This window comes from Buteo buteo, chromosome 6, assembly GCF_964188355.1.
Source record: "Buteo buteo chromosome 6, bButBut1.hap1.1, whole genome shotgun sequence".
NCBI lineage: Eukaryota > Metazoa > Chordata > Aves > Accipitriformes > Accipitridae > Buteo > Buteo buteo.
This window is the reverse complement of record NC_134176.1, coordinates 28,131,986-28,149,149: the sequence shown is the minus strand read 5'-3', so window position 1 is coordinate 28,149,149 and position 17,164 is coordinate 28,131,986. Positions and strand designations below refer to the sequence as shown.

The window sequence follows — 17,164 nt, the reverse complement described above, 5'->3', positions numbered from 1 at the left end:
CCTCAGCACTTCCAGACTTGATGCACTGTGCCGTGCTACAGACTTCACGTGCTTCATTATTCAGTTACAGGGAACTGAGTCCAAAGTTGAAACTTTTAATAGGAGAATATATCACAACGCGCTGTAGCCTCTCAAAGCAGAAGGCCTGTGGCAAGACATCCTGCCTGCTTTCTGATCACACCACCTGCTCTATACAGCTTTGGGTAGACATGCTGAGTTACATGCCTGAGCTTTTATAGTGACCAACCTCCCAGGGGTGGTGATGTGAGAGAGAGAAGTGTGGACTGAATGTCTAGTTCAGGATGCTGTAACTGCTGAAGGTGGTGTGACCCCGGGGACCTGATGTGTTGCTGTGCTGGGTGAGAAACAGGTTGATGAAACTCCACAGGCTCAAGCTAACAGACAGCTATTTCACACAAGCAGAGGAGAACTGGGTTTCATGAGCAAAGGTGGTGCTGTAAAGAATAAGCTTCCCAGCATGGGGTACCGCAAGACTCAGATTCACTCTGCAGAGCAGCCACTTGACTGCAACTACAGAAGTTTTAATATCCCACCTCTTATTGCTGCGTAAGTGGCATAGTGAGGAGCACTTCCCTTCATTTATCATTCATGGTTCACAGTCACCCCTCAAAAACAGATGGTCAAGAAGATAAACACCTATTATTTTGCAGGGGAAACAGTAGGGAGAATTGGTTACCTCTCTTAACCAGAAAGTCAGGTTCAATTGCCCTCTTCCACATCTGCAAGGGATTTTTTCTAATAAACTCATTGTCATAAAGAGTTTAGGGAAAAGAATTAGAAGCCACGACTCCATCCAGATGCACTATCACTGAGTCACAGACCATGCTCTCTGGGCTGACACATTTTGAAGTACACAGTTGCAACAGAAATGTAAAATGAGTATTCTCATCTCTAGTCTCCCTCCTCTATGTCTACCAAAAGAGGCTGTAAAATGGTGGTTAGACCACGCTCCAGCAAGTGGGAACTAAGGGTCAGGATTCCTGTGGGTACAGAAGGAGTAGGAATCTCCAGTTCCTGGGCAAGCCCTTTAAGCCATTGTATAAAGGAAACTACCTTTCAGAGGCTGTCATTTCTCAAAACCAAGGTAGCAGACATAACTGTATCTTATGAGGACCCCAATCATATGAGTGTGTTTTAGGCACGGTCTGGAAATGCCTAGAAGTGGATTGAGCCTGCCACGTGTCTCCACCTGGCAACTGCATGAACTTTCATGCAATAAGAGTTTTAGACTTAGGTGATAATGTCTTTTTCTGGACGTGTTTTTTTTAATTTGTCTCATCAGTATCAAATCCAAACTTTCTGGTATGGTCCAGAAAGAGTAGTTTAACTCGGGTTAAATCTGATTTTCTAAATTAAAAGAACAACCACCACAGGTTGGAAAAATGAAAAATAACGCATCAGTTTTCATGACACTATAACTATTGGTACAGATTTTCTGGTTTAAGTAAAATGTATCTGTGCAGGACTGGTTTTATAAGTAGCTTTATTCATAAGCAATTCATATTGTAGCTTTACAGCAGCAGTTCTTCTTGCAGTTTCCAAATCCTGGGGCCTTGTCCACACTCAAGGTTGCATCACATCCTTCATCCCAGGGTCTGTCTATCCCGGCAGGACTTTCTACAGATATGTGGGTGTTCATAGTGGTGCTCTGACCACATCTTTCTCCCTGCACCGGTTTGGCCAGCTTTATTGTTTAAGTGTCTTTGTGTAGGATGATCTTTGGCAGGACGCTAAGCAAGCTTTATAGTTTGCTCTAAGGACAAAGCAGATTTTGTCCCACACGTTTAAGGATTAATTCAAAGTTCTGCTAAACACAAATAGGTGCTTAATTTAGTTTCTTTTCTGATGAAATGACTGTCGGACACACATATGAAGACAGTAGCAAACCCTGAGGGCTAACAGAATTCTTAGTTGTTTTTCAGTGATGTGCAAGGAGTGCCATTTAGATATTTCTGTTACAGTTTCACATATATAAGTGCTTTATAATTAACTTCTTCCTGTGAAAGAATTTCTATTCACAGATGTTTATAAAGTGGTCTCAGATGAATCACAGAAGCAGAAGCTTTGGTTATGCATCAGTTAAGGTAGGAAATGTAGACATGCAAGGCTATCTGGAATGCTATCAGGCATCCCCATGTTTCACCATTGTTATCCACAACATTTTCTACGACAATGAAAACTCTATCTAAGATTAAGAACAAGACCCTTCACAAATGAAAAGAATTGCAATTAAAAAAAAAAAAGAAATTATTAAGAAAAATAGTATAATAGATGATGACTAGCCCATATATTTCAGATACTGTCTACACAATTTTATCTGAATTCAAATTTTGTACAATTCCCATGTAGGCTTTTAGAAATGCCTGTTAGACACCTGTTGGCACAATACATGCATATTACTTACATGACAGAAGTATAGGTGTCTAAATTCTGCTTTCCATGCTGGATATCTTAAAACCTAGGGCAACTGTAAAATTAAGAAGTGTGTAATTTAATATGTTGTCTTGCCAGAAAAGACTTAGAAAGGTAACGCAGAAGAACTTGGTAAATAATCTGTAATTTTGTAGGTCACTAATGAATGTGGAAAGAGTGTACTGTTTATATAGACCCTACGGCACTGTAGACTATAATGATCACACAGCAGGACAGAAGCAAATTTACGTGCTATGTTCTGGAAGGCAATATGAACTTCATTTTGAATGAGAAATGTCTTACCCGGCACAGAAGGAATCAAGGAAGGTCCTAAGGAGTAGATAAGCAGCAGCAGCTTATACTGGTCAAAGATCCTGGATTTCTTTTTTGGAAAAAGAGATTTTTAAAGCATTTGTATAATCTAAGCAATCAGAACCAGGATCTGCACACTTTGAGTAGTTTACATTCAAGTTTGCTCTTTTCCTCTACTGAAAACCCAACACTATTGCTTACATAAACCAGAAAGAATATGTTCCAGTTTTTAGACTGTTGTACGTTGCACCCTTTCACACCCGCTTTTGGAAATTTTTTTATTCTTCCCCTCTTGTCTTTGTGTCATCTTCTGGTATGGAACTCTCTCCTTCTCTTTTTGCTTCCCTAACTACCACAGTTCCCCAGACCCTTTCTATGTCAAATACTTGCTAAGTATGCATTTCATATAGGAGGTATCACAGCATTAACACACCAAACTATACAAGTTTCAGTGTATTTCTCCTGACTGACTCTTCTCTTCTTATTTTTTTGGAACATGTATACTCATTTTCTTTTTTATATCTGATTTAGGTCATCTCACTGGTAGCACTAACATTTAAAACACAATGGGAAGGAGTAAATCTTTATATAATACTACCACTAGCTTGAGTATGAAAATGAGGGTTGTATAGCAATTAAAGGTTGAAGTTGAGGGGATTAATTATAATTTAAAAATAAGCATGTACATTTAAGCAGCACATATTACCATCTCTATTATGGCAAGATCATAGTCTGTGTCCCAGAAGCAGGATATCTATTATGTCATTTGAAATTGGAGTTGCTATAGCAAACATACTAGCTAGTAAGTACATAGTTATACAGAATTTTTATGGACATGGCTAGAATTAACATTTTAGTAGCCTGTAGTCAGTTTAAACTGTTGTGCATACATGGCTAGTAACAAACAATGGCTACCACTTGTATGGCTTATAACTTAAAACAGCGCCTTATTTTTCATATGTACTAGGTTTACTTATATCCTGGAATATAAAAAGGAAATTCTTTATCTTGGTGTCACCAGGAAGGATTTTAATGAATTATAAATTCTTTGGGCACTATCTGAACTTTCCCAGAAATTTGCAAACAGCATGAAACACAATTCAGGCTTTGGCCATGGACAGATTCTAATGTCCTCAATAATTTTTTAACTCTGTCTTCATTCACAGTAACTTCCAGAATAATGCCAACAAGTAAATAAAGCATAAAATCAGAGCACAGACTTCAAAATCTGGTATAGGAATTACTGGGATCATGAAAAAAACCAGCTACAAGAAATACTGTATGAATTTTTGAACACCCCAATCCCATTTCTGATTATTTCATGAGTGACCTGTCAGGTTCTGTGATCAACTCTCTGTATGCCTCCATGTTTAATCAAACCATTTGTGCAGAACATAAACTTTAAGACTTAAAGTAAGAGTTACATTAAAATTACTATGTAGGTGTAAACTTGCATATAGTGAGAAACGGGGAACTGTATTTTAATGACAGCCCTGGGTTCTGTTGCTTAAAAGAGAAAGAAAATTAAAGGCCTGATATAAAGGCTTTAGCCAACAGAATACTTTCCATAGACTTCAGAAGGATGTGAATCAGGCTTTTAAAGTAGCAACTCGTTTAGTACTGACTGCTAAATTTATAGCACTTCTTTATTTTCTCTAAGCACAACAGCATCCATTCATCACACTGCAGTAACAAAGCCGTAACCTGATATATGACAAATATTACAAGCTTAATGGCTGATGTCCATTACTGACGGGACCTGCTCACCATTTAGAAAAGATTGGCACTGAAGGATTACTGAGCAAACATAGCACCTGAAAAAACTTGCATGCAGGAGTCTGTCATCAGGTGTGTGATCGAGGGCATTATCCGAGAACGCTGGCTCTTATCTTCGGTTGGAAACTGCTGCAATTGCCAACAATTCTCAACAAAGAGCTTCCGTCATGGAAGGCTGATACACCGAGCCAGTCTGGTGATGGTTTACCTTCCCAAGGCTTCATTCCTTTTTATGGATCACCTGAGACCAAGCAGCACACCAGTCCTTAATAGCTTAAATAGCAGGACAACCTAGCAAACTGATGACAATCAAGGGGAAACCAATCCTTTTTGGTAGAAAGACAAAATTCCAAGCATTCCCTCATGGTAACTTAGAAAGACCTGCTTCTAAAACTGCATTTTCCCAAACGATGCTGAGGAAAACTTCCTTGCCACTGATTCATAGCATTTTGCAATGACAGCTAACTCTCCCCTATGTTAAACTGCTCGCTAGTCAATTTTTCACCTCTTACACCACTGTAATTGTTCTCAGGAATACATTAAATTGCCTTTTCCCCTTTTTCTTCATGTAATGCTAGATAAAATTACTATTACAAAAACTTTGGAGAAAGCCTATGAAAATTGCTATTTGTACAAAAAAACATACTGTTATTTTTCTTGTTGTAATATAACAGCTTTAAAAATTATTAATTATTTGCAATTATTAACATGAGCTGTTGAAATATTGATGGAGACATTTTGTTTTTCTCAAAATTGTGACAATATATTTCACTTGCACAGGATTTTTTAAAATGTACCTGGAAGTTTTGGTTTGCCTTTTACATGCTTCCTAAAGAAAACCTAAATTAGTTTTGATATTTTAATTAAATTACCCATTTATTAAGAAAAGATGAAAAAAACTTGATATTAAATATTTTAATATGTTGTGACCCAATAAACATATGAAAATACGAATATCATGCAAGTATACTATTTTGTCTTTTCAAGGCTGGAGGCATATTATGTGAGAATATATTAAAACAAAGGCTCGAACGCTAACTAGTTAGCACTTTACTTTCATCCACAAAATGGATTCTTCTAAATCACAGTGGCAATCATAAGAATAAATATTACCTATATACTAAATGGTAATTCATACCGGAGATAGACAATATTTCCAAATAAAAATAGTGTAAAAAATAAGCTCTTAAAATATCTCAGACATTTTTTGATATTATCAAGTATTTTATACAGAAAACTATTTGAATTTATATTTTTACTTTAAGACATAAGTGGAATATTTAATTTGTTTTAAAATGGGGTTTTGCAAAGAAAAGAAGGTACATTGATCAAAACTTGACTTTTGTTAAGTCAGGATATAGAATTATTTTATGTGGGATTCAAACAATGAAAAAATGAGTTTTATTAAGAAATGTTTTAACAGTAAGTAATCCGAGCCCCTACCTAGATCAGGAGGCATCAGGAGCGTAGAAGTATTTGTCCCTGCCAATGAGTTCAACTGCTACAAAGAACAATGAATCGAATTATTGGGTTTGGCTACCAAATTCCTATGATGCAGGGGTGTTTACTTATTACGGAAAATTCCATTTATCAGATTAAAATAAATCCTAAAAAATCATTCTGTACTTGAGACACCCAGTGCATGATAGTCAGCTACAAAACAGTGTATATGCAAGTTCAGGCAAAGCCAAAATACGCACAAATACACAAACACTGAAGGCAAGCTGTAAAAAATAAAAAGCATGGGAATTGATCTTGTATTCATAACTGCAGCCAATGCTTCAGAGTTAGAGTTACTGCCCCATATGCTACTCGAAAGCTTCAGAAATTTACTATGAAGTGCCTGCCGGCTTACTATAAAGAATCTTTCTACGCTGGATAGAATGCAACAGTACAGCTTATCTGTGCTTATATGCATGCATTCCTGTAAGGAAATACAGTGTGTTATACATGCACTACACTTGATATAAACTTCTTTATAATTAAATAAAATGATTTCTACTGCATTAAAGTTAGTATTGTTATTTATAGGGTAAAGAAGCACAGCAGGCTGTAAGTAAAGTTGCATAAGCAAAGAACGTGAAAATTAAAAAACCACCTTCATATGTATTTAGAATTTTATTTTCTTTGAAGAGCCAAATAGTATAACAGGCAAAGTAAACTATTTCTTTTTCACAGTTTGATTCTCAGAGTCATATGGAATGCAACGTGCCCTAAACTATGAGTTAGCATTATACAAAAATACACTCTTCTAAAATATTTCCATACTCAATGCTAATTCCTCATTTTACCTCGTTTTATTTAAGATGCATTCCATGGAAAATATACATAACTGTCAAATATTCATAGCTATTTACACTGCCTTTTTATTTTGAGTTGGTGCATTGCTTTAGAGGAATTATTTCTCCTCCATAGTCAAGCATAGACATCCTCAATTTCTAGCTTACTAAATTTCTTTCAGAATGTGAAGTATGATATACAGGAAGACTTCACCTTGGGTAAAAAATATTGCAAAGAGAAGAGGGGTTGGTAATGGTGTTAAAGATGAATGATCAGCATACCTAGCAGTTACAGCTGCAATGGCAGCTCTGTGACTCAACAAAAAGAAGCCTGCCAGGGAAAAACTGTCTTTCTAACAAAGATGTATTTTAGAAGTTTCTCATATAATGCTATTCATCTTCTAACATAAAAAAAAAAACCAAAGGAACGTATTAGGAAAAAACCTGAGGATACCTATATGTTCAGAGTATGGGATAATACAAAGCTGTTAGTAAAAATATTATAAGTAACATATAATTAGTCTACCCTGAAAACAAGAAAATTATGAGTGTTGAAAAAATTCTACCTGTTCTAATACATCTTCATAATTTACAGTTAAAATAATGAGCAAATGTATGTAATGTAAAGCTCCATTATTGCTGGAGTGAAAATGTTTTATCACTGAATGCAATACTTTATTTTGCATAGGATCTTCATCAACATTTTTAGAGATTTAAAAATTTCAGGGGTTCAAATCAAGCAGAATTGTATATATAAATAAAAACCCGAGGACTATAGTAATTAAAAGGATTGCCATAAAAGAGACAAAGCTCTTTTACAAAGAGCTTTTGTCTTTCTCAAAACAAAGCTGTTTTCAGATGTAACCAGTGAAGAAAATGAAATTAGATGAAGTAAAGACATGCAGATTAGAGAGAGGTATAATAGTGTCATCATAAATAAGTATGAAATATAATCTAAGAAATATGCTAAATGTATGTTGTCTGATTAGTTAGGTCAAGACACGAAAAATTAATGAGGATTTTTTCTCTTGCCCACTTCAAACTACAAACTTCTAAACTTCTATTTTAAAAAGAATGCTTTTGACCTAAACCATTGTTGCTCATTTTACATGCATGCTTCCTACAGCTTAAATAAAAATGCTTTACTTTGCATTTTACGCTGTCTGCCAGGTATTTCCTGTGAACATCCCATCTAAAATCTCTTGGTTCTAGTAACTAACGTCTGTAAAGAAAACCCTGGCAAAACTGTAGTTCTAAGCTTCACGAGCAGCCATTTTAAACAGAAAGCTGGTTTCGTTGTGTTGACAATCACATTTTAAACTGATTCCTTCCAGATGAAAAGATGCTTTTTCAAACAATGTAATAAAAGTGTAAAGTCAGCTGTTCTAAGGACATAAAAGTGATTTATCTGTTCTCTGGTCACTGTTTTTTCCCTTGATACAGGGGAATTTTTCTTTAAAGAATAGGTGAACAATTAATGGCTACTAGAAGCCCAAATTATGGAGAAGTAAATAACAATTTGCCTTTTAAAGAAGCACAACACATAATTGCAATTAATTTTGCATGTCACGATGCATCTACTATTGTGTTTACGAAATGTTGAATGTTAATGGCTAAGTTTACATAACAGATAAATAGTGAATTCTGACAGCTGCCTATTGACAATGTCATCTTCAGATTTCAGAGCTATTACCTTTGATGAGAAAAAGGTTTCAGATAGATTTTGGATCCTTTTATCTGCCTGCAGCTGGGCATGACAGCCTCACACCAGCTCAGATTGGAGAGATTCCCCACCGCTCCGTCAGGGCTAGAATCAGTTTCTCACCTTTTAAATACAGGTTTCAATTCCGCAGGGCTCTGACGGCGCTATATATACCATTTCAGAACAAGCAAGTTGTGTGGGGACAGATCCCCAAAAAGCAGCATGATCTGAAAGTGTGACTTAAGCTTAATTTAGCCACTTAGCCTTAACAGTAATTCATGAAACCCTTGCGCAGAGGATAGACAGCCCCGGCTGTGACTAAACTCGGAGGGGTCTTGGCTTATGACCTGAAAGCTTCTCACTAGCTGAAAAATTTTGTACAGCCCTGGGTGAGCCAAGGAAGCCCTGGAGAAGGGCAACAGGCGGTGCGCGAGCTCTTCCCAGCTTTCTAACTCTAGATGGCTCTCGGCTCAGCAGCTCGGCCGCCCGTGGAGCACCCCTCCGCCCCACGCACCGGGGACTGCACCCAAAGGCACGGGACGTTTTGGGGCTCGGCTGCGGCACCGTGTCGCTGCCCAAAGCCGGGCGAACGGTGCCGGGCAGAAATGACCCCATCGGGGCCCCCGGTGCAAACCTCTGCTTGGAGCGCCGGGGAATGTTGCTGTCACCGCCGTGAAATACTGCAGCCCCTCACGCTGAACCAATTACTGAAGTGGGAGAAATTCATGGCCGTTATCCTGGGCTACCAAATTTGGCAGATATGTTCTTCATGTTCAGAACACACATAAACACAGTCAGGGAATCCGACAATACAGCATAGTATGATATTTTCCACGCACTAAACTAAAAGGAGGTTTTTTAGAAGCATAATTATTACAGTGATCTATTTAAACAAGATATTTGAAAGCAGCAGGAACCTAATGTGGTACATGATAAATACTCTTGAATGTTAAAATCAGAAGGACTAAAAATTTAAGTTCTGCTGATCTTTCACTAACTAGAGTAGATGGATAAAAATGGACTGTGAACAGTTCTTGAAGGTATCTTCTTACTACTCTAAGTATAAGCACCTTATAATGCAGCCGTCTGATTCCAAACTGAGGCCTGTAGGAGCTATTGCTATAAATACTAATACTGTAACGAGTTCTATTTATGTTGTATTAGTAGAAAATAGAGACACAAGAAATCATAACTTCAAGATTAAAACAATCTGATTATGAAAACATTTGAAACTTAAAAAAAATACAACTTGGACCTTAAAAAATGCAGAACGGACACTTACTCAATGTTCCTCCAGGGTGTTCCTCCAGTGGCCTTAGCAAATGATAATGACTAACGCCAGTTAAAGTCTGGCCTGTTTACTTCTAAGGTGCTTATAAGAGTTACATGATTTTCTTGTGTTCTGTTCCTATGGGAAATAAATAAGCACGTGTTTCATCTTTAAAGCATATGATTCTCAGAAGTGATTCTTTAGGAGAGTGTCCTTGTTTACTGTGTTGTCATACATACCAGATCAAATTTTGCAAGTAAAATGTGTGTCCATCAGTAATAAAAACATGGTTAGCCAAACGCTGCTCTTAGTCACACCAGTACAACCTCATTGTATTTCAGAGAGCTACACACGTAAAAATGGGAATAGCAGTTTTTCACATTCCAGAGCCATTTCTTATGTTTTCAAGTGTTAACATATGAAGATGGGGGTAGGGAACCTCCAGTCAGGAACAGAGGATTCCTGCCTGAAGGGGATGATGAAAACCTCATGACAGTAACATCACTGTAAATACTGCTGACTATCTGGAGACAGCACAGTCCTCTGAACAGGGCACTAGCCTTGCAGTCAGGCTATCCAGCTTCAGGCTTAAAACTGCCACTACCTCCATGTATGCCCTCAGACAAACTACTTCACAAAATGGATTGCCAAGTAAGTCTTCAAGACCCCTTCCGAATTAGCAGCCTCTATCAAAGAATGTAATTTTATGTCCAACACAAATGTTCCTCAGAGCTTTGATACTAACATGCTAGCATGGGGCAAACAAATGACATGGTAACAGGCTGCTCCATGAGAACCACCGGTGTACATGCTCTGGTCCAGATCTGCTTGACTTCCCGGCACTTTACACCTCAGCATCCCCATCTGCACAGCTGAGATAATGGTACTTCCCCCTTCTGTGAAGTGTTTTGAGACCTACAGGTTAAAAGAACAAGTATCATCTTTGTTTCATGACTGAGTAGTGTTGCAGAAGCATCCAGTCACTTGGGATTGATGGCAAAACTTCACTGGATTATGAACTGGTTAATTTTTATCTACGTAGCGACTAAGAGAATGCATGAACATTTTATAAATAGGCATGCATACACATATGTATATGCATTTTAAAACATAATGAGGCATCAGAATTTCCTGAGATTTTTGCTGTTTTTATTGGGAAATGAGACAAAATTGAATTATCAAACGTGAATGTTTATTTACAGATGAAAGCAGAATGCATATAACCTTCATATAGATACACAAAAGATGTCTTCTTTGTGGCCATATTTGATCTAAAACCTTGTGAGCATAATACAAATCACAATCTTACACTAAATTATCAGGAAAATTTTGTCCGTCAAACTTTACGCCTTCCCCTTCTCTAATCTTGAAAGCAGTCTTAATGATGATTTTACTCAAGGCTGTACCATCATTTAAATGTTATGGCTCAGCACCCATTCAGCGTAAGAACAAAAATGACAGTTTTAAGACACAAGTCCAAACAAACTATAGACAACCAAATGAAACTGAAAACAATAAGACCAGATATTGCACGTAGGTCTATGTACAGTAAGACATGGGGTAAAGTGAGAGTAAGTGGCACAAGAACAGTTACAGGGAAAGCAGATCTATTACTCCGCATATATATGTCATGGATTATGAAGAAGGAACTCTTGCTAATTACCCAGAAGAAATTCTGAAATTCTTTTATCATGGGGCACCTTAAGTCTATGCTAAGGCACCTTTTTTCCTTTCACTGCAGATCGGTGAGCCCTGTTCCCCACAGGGCCACGTGAATCCTGTCTTCCAAACTGCACAGGCATGAGGCGCTTGCTGAGGAGTGTCGCGGTTTGCCTGCAGAGGAAGAGACTTTGCTTGTAAGAGCCAAGTCTCAACCAACAGAAAAAAATGGCAACACAAATGGAATTGCTCACTTCCAAAAGTAAATGGACAGATTAAACAGTTGATAATTTTAATTATGTACCACGAGAACTTGCCACGTCCTTACCTAAATTTTGCAAGCTCACGTTCCCTGAAAATATGCAAATACTAGCTTTTCTAACACTGAGCGTTTCTTCTTTGAAGATATGCAAAGCAAGCACAAGGGTTCAAAAATTCAGCTCTAAGACTAATTTTTAATCACAAAAGCCAACAGATTTCACACAGGTTCACAGTTCAAGCCAATACACTGTCCTTCACGATTTCAGTTACAGTTCTCAATTCAGCAAGGTGTTATAAAGCTTAATGGACACTTTACATTTCAGATGATATTATTTCACACAGGAATGTGATCATTATTTCTGATACTCTAAATCACAGGTTTTTAGTGAAGTCTGCAATAGACACAACAGTATGGCAGGAAGATGCCAATGTAGCATAATGTGACCCACAGAATACTTCTACAATGTGTGGGAAAAAGAGAAGAAAAATTAGCAATATACTTGGACTCTGGGGATGCATCAGGATAGACAGACATTTTGGTACCATAGTGCCTTTATTTTTCATCTTCTGTCTCATTTTAGCAAGGCTTGTAGAAGTATTATGAGTTCCTAAGTGTGAGGCAGGCCAGCAGGACTAGAAAAGAGAGGGATCTATGTACAGATACTTCTGAAGTACAAGTGCTAGCAGACTTTCCTCAGTGTTCGGGTGGAAGTTACTGTTCCTGCAGTGGGGGCAGAAGAGAATAGGTGGCTGTACTGCAGTTTGCAAGATCAGTCTCTGAAACGGGCAGTGCAGGTGGGTCTCTACTAAGAAACAACATTCTTGAAGGTAGCAAGCATGCATGGGTCCTAGTTGCTTCTGCTCCGCCTAGTATGAAGTGCCTACGAGAAACCAAAGAGTGGGGCAGATAGCTGTGGGGGGAAATAACATCTTCATCTACCGCTTCTGCTTGCCTCAGAGCACTTAAAGCAGAGCCAAAGTCTGGTCTTTTGATACCACAGGAATTTATGCCTCCAGTAAGTGGAAATGAACCTCCGCTTCACAACTGCTCACTGGGAAAAGGGATTTTTGGCATGACTGACCATGTCACACTTCCCTGGTCGGCAATTTCATTGAAGGATTCAGGCACAAGGTAGCCAAGTATTTGTATCTTGTATAACAGTTATTTGGCAGCCTTTTGCTAGGTCTCCTCAGCCCAGCTGGAAGAGCACACATCCCGCTGGGCCCCAGGAACGGGTGGTGATGATTGCTGGTGAGTGCCAGAGGCTGGTGCTTGCCTGCAGGGTTGGCAATCCTGCAAGTCTCTTTTCCTGACCTGTTGGCAATTTGAAGCAGCAGAGTATCATCTGCAGCCAGCTGGGAGAGCCAGGCCTCAAGAGCACTGCTGTAGTCTCTCGAGCACTTGTTACCACCACAGACAGCGGATGGATAGAGGCAGGACAAAGGAGAGTGCTAGCAAATTCCTTAATTGATGAATGATCACTGCTATCAAAACCAGGAACCCTCCAGCTTCTGCATGTTTGCTGACAACGCCACACTCATCCAGCTCCTGCTTAGTCTTGGCTGTTCTCCCACCTACTCCACCCAGAGCTGACAAGTTTTGCGCAGCTTTATAACCTAATCCCACTAATGTATGAGTCAGGGTGTTGCTTATTAAAAAAAAGGTGTGTGGTCATACAGAGAATTATAGGTACAAGACAGCGGTAAGGTGGTGCTGAGAAAAAGACAGGAATAGTTATTAAGCTATTGGGCTGTGTAAAGGTGGAGGTACTTGCTCCTTCCCAAACCAAATTCAACAGAAATAATCAAATAACTCAGCAGAAGAAATGGAGTCTCAAATGATCAATGACAATTGTGTTTTGCACTTTCCCAGGACCATCTATGTCTAAGGCAGGCTAATAGCACTTTAAACTGTAACTTATTCAAGTATTGAGTTATAAAACTGGAAAGCAGGACACTACTACCCTTTCTATTTCAGGGAAGTTAACCAATGACTGAGAAAGCAACAGGTTTCTTGACTGAGTGCCTACCAAAAAAGCCAACTGTAACCCAGAACATTTACTGTTAAAATTATGAGCCCATGAAAATCCAAGTTTATAAGAACAAAGTTGTTTACAGACTCAAAATAACAGCATCCATCATTTTAATGCTGTAACTCCAAATTAAGACAGTGCAGATGGGCATAATTTTCCATTCTTAATATGAGACATAACACCATGTGTCTTTAATATAAATGCAATGTATACATTCAGCTAGACCATCGGTTTATTCTTACATTTCATATTCAAACCTAAGTCATTATCAAAGAAGAAGCAAGTGAATACAAATGCAGTAAAGATGATGATGATACAAAAATTGGTCATTTAACATAACCTAACCTCTTATTTGTAAGATCTGAAAAGAATGAAAAGTTCTCTCTATTAATGGTTTCAGTTAATCCTGTATCCAAACATTTTCCCCAATAAACATCAGATTATTTTTATGTTGGCTATAAAGCTGTCACTCCTCAATAAACAGATATGCTCCTGGTGGGTTTACCTCTGTTGTCAAAGATCTGTCAATTCATGCATCATCTCATAAGCGAAACCAGAGAAGCTCGGACGCACGGCTCCTAGTGAATCCAGCTGAGCAGAGGTTGCTCACCACCTGAGCAGATTCATGCCGCTGCAGCCCCCGTGCAACTGGCAGCAACTGGATGCTCCCAACACAAGTTCACAAAAGCCCTGAAGTTAATACTCCTGCCTCCCTTTAATAGAAAGCTATGTGACCTTTAATGCTCTGCTCGACTGAGCCTTCCTTTAGTGAGTCTCAATTAAATTTTATGTTTTGTGGCTCCCATTTTCTTGTAAGACAAGAAAAGAGTTCAAGGGATGGATCCTTCTTTGAAGAACTTAATTCCCTGTGGAGAAAATTTATTTCCATCTAAAGCGCCACTCAAAGTTTGGGGGAAGGGAGCTTTTGTAGGGCCTTTTTTTCTGTGGTTTTTTGGTGAAGAAACTTCTACTATTTTGTGAAGATAAAGGAGTCTTCAGATTCTTTGAAAGAACAGTGTTCTATTAGTGGTTAGAATGGAAATATTTCCTCTGTCCTTCTCATTATAATGAGGAGAAAATCAGAGGGATCATTAAAGAAATCCTGGCCATTGTTTGTAATGAAGAAGCTTTCCATAAAATCATCAGATTACTACTGTGATACTGTAGTAACATAATACTGGTTAATTTTCAGTAAGAGGCACTGCAGCAAATTAAACATTTGCATATGCAGTCATAAAAATAAGTACTTCCTAGGCTGATTCTGCATACTTAACGTCAACAAGGTCAAAAATTTAAAGCATTAGGAAGTGTCTTGCCTGAACTGGGCTCTGACATTCTAGCTCGCCGTAGTTGCTATTATTGAAAATATAAGTACAAATGAGCATAAGCACTATTCCCAAATGTAAACATTTTCAGGAGCAGGCCATTAGTAACATTTCTTTTCCCACTATGTTCCTTTATTTAATTAGTTTGTTTCGTAGTCAACTTAACATAAAATCACATATGCCAGCAGGGAATTCCGAGTACTGGAGAGAGATGCCTAGACTCTTTATAGTCAGTGTACACTGAATTAGGTATTTCAGAAAATCAGTCTAAAAATGCCACACTCGGATGGGGGTATTTCATATAGCCAATATGAAATAAACATGGGGCATGAATGAATTTCTTGTACCGTTCTCCCAAATTTACACACCTGAATCTGAACACCTCATAAATTGTAAATTGTTTTTGTTGCTTGGTATCTAAATGTGAAGCCTTTTCTTGGTGTCCTCTTCTGCATATTTTTGTGGTCACCCAAGGAGGGGGTTATCAGGATTCAAGGTTTCCATTAACTAAAATACTTCACAGTCACCTCTCTCACAAGTGGCATAATCACCATGCTCCAGAAACTGGGCAACTTGTGCGGATGGGAATGCAAGACTCATGGAGTCAGACAGGTTTTTCAGGATCAGTTTTTTATTTTTAGCCAAAATTTAAGATTATATTGTATCTGAGATTCTTCATCTCCTTTTTTCCTAGTGCTTACTACTGATGACTGTTTAAATGTGACCTTCTGCCTCCGTCTAACTTCCTGGAGAAAAATAGGTATGCATAGCATTTGCTTTTTGTTTAGATCAGTATTTACTGCTTTTGCAACAGGCAAGTAAAACTCTGTATTAGCTCTAGCCCGACAGAAATGTAGTGCAATCCACTGCTAAATTGTGATTTAAATCTATAATTTCATGTAATCATCTTTTCCAGCTTACAGAGTCATGCCTTAATATAAATATAAAAAAATATTCTGGTTTGATTCCACTATTGGGGCACAAGCATTCTACAGAAAAAAACCCCAACCCAACAATCTTTGTCTCTCCTTTCTGAAGTTCATTCACAGATGACTACTGTGCTTAGACCCTCCATTGTTTCTCCACAGTCAAACAGTTTATGTGTGTTAGGTAGCACACTGTTTGAACACTGGTAAAATAATAGTGGAGTCAAATCCAGAGAATAAGTGAAAGCTCTGTCTCTGAGAAGCACTTGAAAAGCACAACATGTAAAACAATTGAAACATAGAGTATTTGTTTCCTTCTCTCCCTCCCCCAAATAGTAAGGGAACTATATTTTGAATGGTACATTGAAGTTTGCAGTGTCCTGCTACTATTTATACATGTGGGTTGTACAAATATCCAGGAACACAACATAATCATACAGGCAATAAAATAAGACAAAAAATCAATTAACTTGGAATCTGTCTCTTGATTTAGACTCATTCTCCAGATACGTCTACCCATTCTTAATTTTACATTTTGTGACTAGTTCAACAAAATGTGTGTACCAGTGAGTTTGGATGAGATAAATAGCATTTTCATGATCACTGACTTAAATATTGAAACTAGTTCTGTATTTAAAAATAGATTGACGTGATGGCAAATATTAATATTTTCCTATTGCAAAACCTGTAGTTTTCTTTCGAGAAGCAATAAAAATTAACATATACTCAGCTTAGAAAACCCCAGAAGCCACAAGTTATCATTTTTTAGAAATCTTTTTAGCTTTTAAGCTTTTTAATGCCTTGTAGTGATAATGCACAACATTAGTCTTTCATAAAAAATAAATTTACTACTGATAAGGGCAAATGTGACAACTTCCTCTCTCAACACCTTAATGAAACTTCTCTACATCTCCCTACTTTAGCAACTGAAACCCTCCAGTTCTACATCTACATACTTATGTAGTGTAGCTTAGCTAAACCTCACTGCAAGAAACAAAACTGGTCTAGTTCTTCATTTTCACTGCTCGTCTCACCGCTGTTTTTCTAGTACATCTTGTGGACACAAGGTCTGTGCCTCACTGCACCTATGCTGCCTTCATACGTGGCATCTGTGCCACTATATATAAGAACAGTTCCATTTTGATGAATATATGGATAAAAAATGGGTTGGTGTTGTATTTACAAAGT

At 38.0% G+C, this 17,164-nt stretch overlaps 1 protein-coding gene across 1 annotated transcript in view; it reads right to left on the bottom strand.

The window, feature by feature from the left end:
• The window catches only part of SLC25A21 (solute carrier family 25 member 21), a 265,037-nt gene that overhangs the window by 54,297 nt on the left and 193,576 nt on the right, over positions 1–17,164 (bottom strand). The gene's annotated exons all lie outside the window — the stretch shown is intronic.